The sequence below is a fragment of the Otolemur garnettii genome, unplaced genomic scaffold (assembly GCF_000181295.1).
Source record: "Otolemur garnettii isolate 467f Iridium unplaced genomic scaffold, OtoGar3 scaffold00350, whole genome shotgun sequence".
Taxonomy (NCBI): domain Eukaryota; kingdom Metazoa; phylum Chordata; class Mammalia; order Primates; family Galagidae; genus Otolemur; species Otolemur garnettii.
In genome coordinates this window covers 106164-116632 of record NW_003852745.1, presented here as the reverse complement: position 1 = coordinate 116632, position 10469 = coordinate 106164, and the positions used below count along the sequence as shown (strand labels likewise).

The following is a 10469-nucleotide window of genomic DNA, read 5'->3' as shown; positions in this document are numbered from 1 at the left end:
CTTTGATTTTTATTGTTTCATGTCTTAGATTTAAATCTTTCATTCATCTTGAATGAATTTTTGGAAATGGTGAGAGGTGTGGGTCCAGTTTCAGTTTTTTACATATGTTTATCCAGTTCTCCCAGAACCATTTGTTGAATAGAGATTCTTTTACCTACTGTATAATTTTTTTGTGGTTTATCAAAGATGAGATAGTACACAGAGACTGGTTTTATATCTTGGTATTCTATTTTTTCCATATGTCTATGTCCCTATTTTTGTGCCAATACCATGCTGTTTTGATCACTATGGACTTGAAGGACAGTGTAAAGTCTGGTAGGCTGATGCCCTGGCTTTGTTTTTATTACTAAGAACTGCCTTAGCTATACGGAGTTTTTTCTGGTTCCATACAAATGAACAATTATTTTTTTCAAATCTTGAAAGTACAATGTTGCTGGTATTTTAGTAAGGATGACATTGAATCTGTAGATTGCTTTGGGAATTACAGACATTTTAACACTGTTGATTCTTCCCAGCCATAAGCATGGTATGTTCTTCCATTTGTTAATATCTTCTGCTATTTCTTTTCTTAGGGTTTCATAATTTTCTTTATAAAGGTCCTTCACCTCTTTTGTTAGTTATATTCCTAGGTATTTCATTTTCTTTGAAGCTACTCTGAAGGGAATTGTGTCTTTGATTTGCTTCTCAACGTGGCTGTTATTGGCATGTACAAAGACCAGTAATTTGTGGACATACATTTTATACCCTGCAACATTACTATATTTCTTTTTTTTTAACAAAGCCCACAGCTTATTTACTGTTTTGACATAGAGTTGTTTCTCTGTCACCACAGCGAGAGTGCAGTGGCATCATCATAGCTCACAGCAAGAGTACAATAGCATCATCATAGCTCACAGCAACCTCAACTATCCAGGCTCGAGCAATTCTCCTGCCTCAGCCTTCTGTGGGAACCTGCCACAATGTCCAGCTACTTTTATTTTATTTATTTATTTATTTTTATTGTTGGGGATTCATTGAGGGCACACAGATGAAGGTTACATTGATTGCTTTTTGTTAGAGAAGGACCCTCTTATATTTGTGTCCCACCCTCAAAAGGTGAAACCTATACCTTGACGACCCCCTTGCCCTCCCTCTTTCCTTTTCTCAGCTCTCCCTGTCCCCCACCTCTCACTGTGTCCTAGAACCTTATTTGTCCTCATACCAGAATTGAGTACATAGGATTCTTCTTTGTCCATTCTTGTGATGCTTTACTAAGAATAATGTGTTCCACATTCATCCAGGTTAGTACAAAAGATGTGAAGTCTTTGTCTTTTTTAGTGGCTGAGTAGCATTCCATGACATACAAATACCACAGTTTGTTAATCCATTCTTGAGTTGGTGGGCAGTTAGGCTGTTTCCACATTTTGGCGATTGTAAATTGAGCTGCAATAAATAGTCTAGTACAAGTGTCCTTGTGATAAAAGGATGTTTTTTTCTTCTGGGTAGATGCCCAGCAATGAGATTGCAGAGTCAAATGGGAGGTCTAGCCTGAGTCCTTTGAGAGTTCTCCACACTGCCTTCCAAAAAGGTTGTATTAGTTTGCAGTCCCACCAGAAGTATAAAAGTGTTCCTCTCTCTCCACATCCATGCCCACATATGCAGTTTTGAGACTTTGTGATGTGGGCCATTTTTACTGGGGTTAGATGGTATCTCAGGGTGGTTTTGATTTGCTTTTCTCTAATAATTAGGGATGATGAACATTTTTTCATATGTTTATAAACCATTCGTCTGTCTTTTTTAGAGAAGATTCTATTCATGTCTCTTGCCCAGTGATCTATGGGATTGGTGGCTTTTTAAGTTTGTTACTTTGAGTTCTCTATAGATCCTAGTTATCGAGCTTTTTTGTGATTCATAATATGCAAATATGCTTTCCTAATGTGTAGGTTGTCTGTATGCTTTGGTTGTAGTCACCTTAGCTGTACAGAACCTTTTCAGTTTCATTAAGTCCCTGTTGTTTATTTTTATTGTTGTTGCAATTGCCATGGGAGTCTTTCTCATAAAGTCCTTCCCCAGGCTAATAGCTTCCAGTTTTTTCCCCACACTTTCTTTGAAGATTTTAATTGTTTCATGTCTTAGATTTAGGTCTTTTATCCATCTTGAGTCAATTTTTGTGAGTGGAGAAAGGTGCGGATCCAGATTGAGTCTTTTACATGTGGAAATCCAGTTCTCCCAGCACCATTTATTGAATAGGGAGTCTTTCCCCCAGTATATATTCTTGTTTGGTTTATCAAAGATTAGATGGCTGTAAGATGTTTGGTTCATCTCCTGGTTTTCTATTTGGTTCCAAACGTCTATGTCTCTATTTTTGTGCCAATACCATGTTGTTTTGATCACCATGGCCTTCTGGTACAGCTTAAATTCTGGTAGGCTGATACTTCCGGCTTTGATTTTATTGTTAAGAATTGCCTTGAGTATACAAGTTTTTTTGTTGTTGTTGTTATCAGTTCCATACAAAATGAAGAATTGTTTTTTCCAAGTCTTGAAAGTATGATGTTGTTATTTTAATAGGAATAGCATTGAATCTGTAGATTGCTCTGGGAAGTATAGACATTTTAATAATGTTGATTTTTCCCAGCCAGGAGTATAGTATTTTCTTCCATTTGTTGGTATCCTCTACTATTTCTTTTCTTTGGGGTTCATTGTTTTCTTTATAAAGATTCTTCACCTCTTCTGTGAAGTGTATACCTAGGTATTTCATTTTCTTTGGAGCTACTGAGAAGGGTATTGTGTCCTTGATTTGCTTCTCATCTTGGCTGTTATTGGCATATACAAAGGCTACTGATCTGTGGACATTGATTTTATATACTGAGACTTTTTTTTATTACTTTCAGGATCCTTGTGGTTGAGTCTTTGGGGTTCTCTAAGTATAGAATCATATCGTCGGCAAAGAAGGAAAGCTTCAGTTCCTCTGACCCCATTTGGATGCCTTTAATTTCCTTCTCTTGCCTGATTGCATTGCCTAGAACTTCCAGCACTATGTTGAATAGTAGTGGTGATAGAGGACACCCTTCTCTTGTTCCAGTCCTGAGTGGAAAAGTTTTCAGTTCTACTCCATTCAGTATAATATTAGCTGTGGGTTTATTGTAGATGGCTTCGATCAAATTAAGGAATGTACCACCAATGCATATATTCTTCAGCATTCTAATTAGGAAAGGATGTTGAATTTTATCAAAAGCTTTTTCTGCATCTATTGAGAGGATCATATGGTTCTTGTTTTTGCTCCTGTTGATATGGTGAATTATGTTTATAGATTTGCATATGTTAAACCAGCCTTGCATCCCTGGGGTGAATGCTACTTGATCATAGTGTATGACTTTTTTAATGATAAGCTGTAATCTATTTCCTAGGATTTATTGAGAATTTTTGCATCTATATTCGTTAGTGAAATTTGTCTGTAGTTCTCTTTTTTGGTTGAATCTTTTCCTGGTTTTGGTATCAGGATGATATTTGCTTCATAAAAGATGTTGGGAAAGATTCCTTCCTCCTCAAATTGTTGGAATAGTTTCTGCAGTATGGGTATAAACTCTACTTTGAAGGTTTGATAGAATTCTGGTGTGAAGCCATTGGACCAGGGCATTTTTTTGTTTGGAGATTTTTTAGTGTTTTTTTATCTCAGTACTTGAAATTGGTCTATTTAGAAGGTCTGTTTCATCTTGATTAGGTCTAGGGAGGGTGTGGGAATCCAAGTATTGATCCATTTCCATTACATTATCAAATTTCTGGGCATATGGTCTCATGTAATATTCAGAGATAGTCCCGGGCTCAAGCGAGTCTCCTGCCTCACCCTCCCGAGTATCTGGGACCACAGGAGCCCACCACAACACCTGGCTATTTTTTGGTTGCAGCCATCATTGTTGTTTGGCGGGCCTGGGATGGATTCTAACTCACCACCTTGGGTGCACATGGCTGGTGCCTCAGCCACTTGAGCCACAGGTGCCAAGCCACCTTAATTTTTTCTGATTGGGATTATTAGAGATTTTATTTTTCCATTGCTAGTAAGTCTGGCCAAGGGTTTGTCTGTTTTATTTACTTGTTCAAAAAACCAACTTTTTGTTTTGTTAATTTTTTGAATGATTTTTTTTGTTTTAAATTTCGTTAATCTCTGACTTATTTTGGCTATTTCTTTTCTTCTGTTTGGCTTAGGGTTAGATTGTTCTTCTTTTTCTAAGTCTATAACGTAGTTTGTGAGTGTGTTGATGTGATCTCTTTCTGTTTTTCAAAGGTAGGCATCTGGCTTGATAAATTTTTCTCTCAGGACTGCTTTTGCTGTATCCGAGAGGTTTTGGTAGCTTGTGTCTTCATTGTTGTTGTGTTTGAGGAAATTTGCAAATTCCTCTTTAATCTCTTCTTGGACCCAACTATCATTCAGCATAAAGTTGTTTAGATTCCAGGATTTTGTGTGGGGTTGAACAGTTTTGTGGGAGTTGAGCTTCACTGTTATGTCCTTGTGGTCTGAGAAGAAACATGGTACAATTTATATTCCTTTAATTTTGCTTAGATTAGATTTGAATCCTAGGATGTGATCTATTTTGCAGTATGTGCTATGAGCTGATGAAAAAAAAGTATATTGTTTTACTTTGGGATGGTGTGTTAAATATATGTCAATTAATCCCATTTGATCTAGGGTGGCATTTAAGTCCTTTGTATCTTTGTTTAGCTTCAGTTTAGAGGATCTGTCCACTTCTGTCAGAGGGGTGTTGAAGTCCCTGACTATTAAGGTGTTGTAGGACATCATATTGCTCAGACCCCTCAATGTCTGTTTTATAAATCTGGGAGCATTTAAGTTAGATACATAAATGTTTAGTATTGAGATGTCTTCTTGTTGTATTGTTCCTTTGATCAGTATGAAGTGTCCACCTTTCTCTTTCTTAAGTCACTTTGAATCCACTTGTGTCTAAGAATAAGATTGCAACTGCTCCTCACTTCTGATTTCCATTTGCTTGATACATTGTTTTCTTTCATTTCTTTTCTTTTAGAGACAGAGTCTTACTTTATTGCCCTCCGTAGAGTGCCCTGACATCACAGCTCACAGCAACCTCCAACTCCTGGGCTTCAGCAATTCTCTTTCATCAGCCTCCCAAGTAGCTCGGACTACAGGCACCCACAAGAACGCCTGGCTATTTTTTTGTTGCAGTTTGGCCAGGGCCAGGTTTGAACCTGCCACCCTTGGTATATGGGGCTGGCACCCTACCCACTGCGCCACAGGTGCCACCCAATATACTGTTTTCCATCCCTTAATCCTGAGGTTTGATTTGTCCTTCAGGGCTAGGTGTGTCTCCTAGAGACAGTGTATAGATGGTTTCTGTTTTTTCATACAGTCAGCCAGCCTGCCTCTTCAGTGATGAATTTAATCCATTGATATTTATTGAAAGTATTGATAGTCGTGGTAAAATTCTGTTCATCTTATTGTGAGGTAGTTTTTTGTGTATTGTAATCCTTTGTGCCATTTTAAGAGTTAAATTCTGGCCTGTGGCTTCTGGATGTATACTTTTGTAGTGGTCTGTTGTGGTGTTCAGTATTGAGAATAGGTCTAAGTATTTTCTGCAGAGCTGGTCTTGTTGTGATGAATTTCCTCAGTTCTTGTAAATCTGCAAATGCTTTGATTTCTCCATCAATTTTGAAGCTAAGTTTGGCAGATATGGAATTCTAGGCTGAAAATTATTTTGTTTAAGGATATTGAAAGAGGATGACCATGCTCTCCTGTCTTGGAAGGTTTCAGTAGAAAAGTCTGCTGTCAATCTAATGGTTCTGCCCTTGTAGGTCAGTTGGCACTTATTCTTGGCAGCTTGCAGGATTTTCTCCTTCTTCTTGATTTTGGACAGATTCATTACAATGTGCCTCGTAGAGGTTTTGTTAGCATTGAGATGTCCCAGGGTTTGGTATCCATCTGAAAGGAGTGTGTCAGGATCTTTAGAAAAGCTTGGGAAGTTTTCATTTATGATAGTCTCCATAGGGCTTCCATACCTTTGGGACAGTCTTCTTCTCCCTCAGGGATTCCTATTATCCATATGTTGGAATGCTTCATGGAGTCTCGTAGTTCTCTACATGCCTGCTCTGCTTTTTCTTTCTTCTTTTCTGACTCCATTATTATCTGTGTTAATTTGAAGGCTTTATCCTCTAATGTTCTTTCTTCTCCATGGTCTAATCTATTTTTGATGTTTTCTACCACTTCTATACATTCCCTGATTGATTCCTTCATTTCTTTAAGCTCATCCATATCTTTTCTATAGTCTACATACCTCTCATCTGACTTTTGATTCTGTCTTTCCATTTTCTCTTCCAATTCCTTTATTGTCTTCATCAACCATATTTTAAATTCCCTTTCTGTTGAATCCATTAATTCTTTATAGGAGGAGGTCTTCTTTATAAATTGCCTTATGGTCCCTTGGAGGAGTTGCTCTAATTTGGTTATTGGTGGTGCCTGAATTTTTCTTCTGGTTCCTCCTCATGTGCGCTTTCTTCCTGTTCATGTCCTTGTGCACCTTTCTCCTTCACACTTCTTCCTTTGCTTCAAGTTACCTTGTCTCAGAATTTAGGTGAGGAAATGGCCTTTTGGTATAGAGTCAGAAGGCAGAGAAGGGTTACAGCAAACAAAGAAAAGTGAGAGGAAAAGGGACAAAGAAGAATAGAAAAAGGAAATAAAAAGCAAAAAGGAGAGAAGTATAGGAGAAAAGCAAAAGGAAGAAAAAGAAGAGAAAGAAAGGTTAAAAACAAGGCAAGAAGGGGAACTAATAGAGAAAATTGAGGAGCAGGTGAGATGGAGGACAGGGAGGGAGGATGAGAGTGACAGAAGATATGTTGTTGTTCAGCACAGTGCTACAGCCACTCCTATAGCTTGAGGGTTGTGAGGAGTTGAGCTGGGTGGATTCCTCAAAGATAGGCCCACCTTACTTGTCTGACCACATCCAGACACTTCATGTGTCAAAAAGAAGTAGGAAGAGAAGAAGAAAAGCAAACATAAAACCCAGTGAGGAAAAAGTAGAAAAGATCTGTAGTGTGGTCACACTACTACTTTCTTCCAGGGGCCAAGATTAGAAAGATCTCTATTGCTGGGGTCAACCTGCTAAGCCACCACTGTGTCCCACCCTCCCTCAGCAAGGAAAGGGTGGGAAGAGAAAGCAAGAAAAAAGAAAGAGGAGACATATATATATATGCAAAGATCAAGGAAAATTAAACATGCCATTGGATCAAATTAAGGGAAGGGAGGGAGGAGAAATAAAGAAAGAAAACAGAAAGTCAACAAACCAAGAAAAAGAAAAAGACAGTACTAGAAACAGAGTGGGGGTAATGTCTTGGCTGATGCCAAAGTACTTTATGTGGGAGTGATGGGGTGAGTAGAAGGGACTCTATCAATTGAGAATATTCTGTGAAGTGTACTAGGGCAAGGGAGTAGTTCAAGCTAAAATTCTGCAACCAAAACAAAAAAAAAAAATTAAAAGAATATAGAAGTCCTTGCTCTTGTTGAATGTAAAAAAATGCAATCTAGTAGAAGATCCAACCTTACAAATTAGGAAAAAGCAATTCCCATTGAAACAAAATATTAGAAAAGAAAAACAAAGTAAAATTTAAAAATGCTAATATAGCCTGATATAAGCACTCTCAGGAACCAATTGAGGAAGTTAAATTGAAGACAAGAGAGAAGAGAAAAAAGCAACAGCAATCAAAAGAGAAAAAATTATATACACATTTATATAAGATGTAGGGATTCAATTTCTGTAGTATATTTATGCTGTAATATACCTCCTGGACACCTGGTGGCACTTTGAATTTGGGGGACAAACAACACAGGTATTAACCTCTCTCTGGATCCCAGATTTAGAGTAGTATGTCAGCATTTTGTTCCTGGTGGTTGCCTGTCCACCCCAGGACTTAGCTCCCACAGATCTGGGATTCCACAGTTCTCAACAGTTCCTCAGTGACAGGCCTCTCCAATCCTCCACATGGGAAACAGGGAGTCCCTGCACCCATCTTGAATGAAGGATCTCTCCCCACAGGCAGGATTCTGTCCCCCGTGCCCTATGTCCCCAGCAAGAAGCCCACCAGCACTATGGTGTGCTCTATGGAACTTTCTCCCCGTACAGATATCTCCCCCACTGCCAAACCACAGCAAGGGCACACCATACAGCGCTCCAAACTGGCTCCCAAATTCTGCTTTGCAGTGCCTACTTCATTTGTTCCAGAGGCCCCGAGCCTGATACAGGCAGATGTCTCCTTCCTGGTGGGCACCCAGCAACATGTCCACTCTCACTCGCTTCTGTGGCTCTCCTCTGTCCAGGAACCCTTCCCCTTTGCACGTTCCACCGGTTGCCACCCACTTCAGGGTAGCTTGAGCCAGCAATCCAATCCGGCCACCAAATTCCACTAAGGAAAGCAGTGTTTAGTCTAACAAAAGAAACGTAGAAATTATCCCCTGGCTTGTGCCACAGCTGTCCCACACCACCGCAGCCCCGGGCATCTGCCTGCCCAGAGCCACCGAGACCCAGGAGAACTCACCTAAACTTGCCCAGATGTTATGGTTCTCTGCAGCTCCAGCCAGATCGTGCTGTCCACTTCCATGCTGCACACTCCGTGCTTCCGCTGCACATCGATATTCCACATTGGGACTGATGCAACCTTATCCCTTTGCCCCTTTGCTCTAGGAAGGTTCCACTAAACGTCCTCCTGTCCTCTATCATGCTCTGCTGAATTTGACATTACTGTATTTCTTGATTATTTCTAGGAGTCTTGTGGTTGAGTCTCTGGGGTTTTCTAAGTATAAAATCATATCATCAGCAAAAAGCAAGAATTTGAACTCCTGTACCCTTATTTGGATGCCCTTAATATCCTTCTCTTGCCTGATTGCATTGGCTAGAACTTACGAAATTATGCTGAACAGTAGTGACAATAGGGAACATCCTTGTATCATTTCAGTTCCTAGTGAAAAAGCTCTTAGTTTTACTTCATTTGGTATGATATTGGCTGTGGGTGTGTCATAGATGGGTTCAATCAGTGTAAGAAATGGGCCACTTATACCTGTTTTCTTAAGTGTCTTTCTACCTAAGAACTGAGATAAGAGAAGGGTACCAAATGCTGCTACTTCTATTCAATGTAGTGCTGAAAGTCCTAGCCAGAGCAGTTAAGAAAGAGAAAGAAATAAACGGCATCTAAATTGGGAAAAAAGAAGGTAAAACTATGCCTGTTCACTAATGAATGTGATATGTATCTAGAAAACCCTAAAGACTCCACCAAAATACTCTTAGAACTCATAAGTAAATTAAGCAATTTCTCAAGTTACAGTATCAATATAAAAAATCAGTAGTATTTTTATATATTCACAATATTTGACCTGAGAGTTAAGACAATGACTCAATATAATTAACAAAAGCTGCAAATAAAATAAAATACCTGGGACGATACTTAACTAAGGAGGTGAAAGATATCCACATGAGCCCCACAAAACACTGATGGAAGACATAATCTATCACAAATAAATGGAAAAACACTTCGTGCTCACGTTAGAAGAATTAACATTGATAAAGTATCCATATTACCTACCCAAAGTTTTTAATTTGAATTTTACCCATTGAATTTACATATTCAATGCAATGTCCATCAACACACCAATGTCAGATTTCACAGACCTAGAGATTCTATGCATTCGGAACTGAAAAAGAGCCCAAATAGCCAAAATAATCTTAAGCAAAAAGAAGAAATCTGAAGGCAGCACATTACCTAACTTCTGTTAACTACAAGGCTAACAGAATGGTACCAGTTTAAAAGTAGAGATATAGATGAATGGAACAGAATACAGAACTCAGAAATAAAACCATCTACCTACAGCCAACTGATAATGCACAAAGCAGACAACAACATACTCTGAGGACAAGAAGCCCTATTCAAGAAATGGTGCTGGGAAATTGGATAGCCACATGTGGAAAAATGCATCAGGGCTCCTATCTCTTACCATATACAAAAGTTAATCCAAGATGGATAAAAGACTTAAATGTAATGCATGAAACCCATAAAAATTCTGAAAGAAAACATAGGATAAACTCTTTTAGATAGTGGCTTAGGCAAAGATATTATGACTAAGACCCCAAGGGCAAATACACTAGAAATAACAATAAATTAATTGGATTTTATTACATCAAAAATCCTCATCACAACAAAGGAAATAATCAACAGAGCAAATAGATAACCCACAAAATGGAGGAAATATTTGCAAACTAGTACCTCCAACAAAGGACTAATATCTAGTATACACAAAGAACTCAGATAAATCAGCAAACAACCCCACAAATAACCCCATTAAAAAATAGGTAAAAGATGTAAACAAAAAGTTTTTCTTTTTCTTTTTCTTTTTTTTTTTTGAGACAGAGCCTCAAGCTGTCCCCCTGGGCAGAGTGCCGTGGCATTGCAGCTCACAGCAACCTCCAACTCCTGGGCTCAAG

At 38.7% G+C, this 10469-nt stretch overlaps 1 protein-coding gene across 3 annotated transcripts in view; it reads left to right on the top strand.

Moving 5' to 3' along the window:
- The window catches only part of CHIC1 (cysteine rich hydrophobic domain 1), a 146137-nt gene that overhangs the window by 73871 nt on the left and 61797 nt on the right, over positions 1-10469 (top strand). The gene's annotated exons all lie outside the window — the stretch shown is intronic.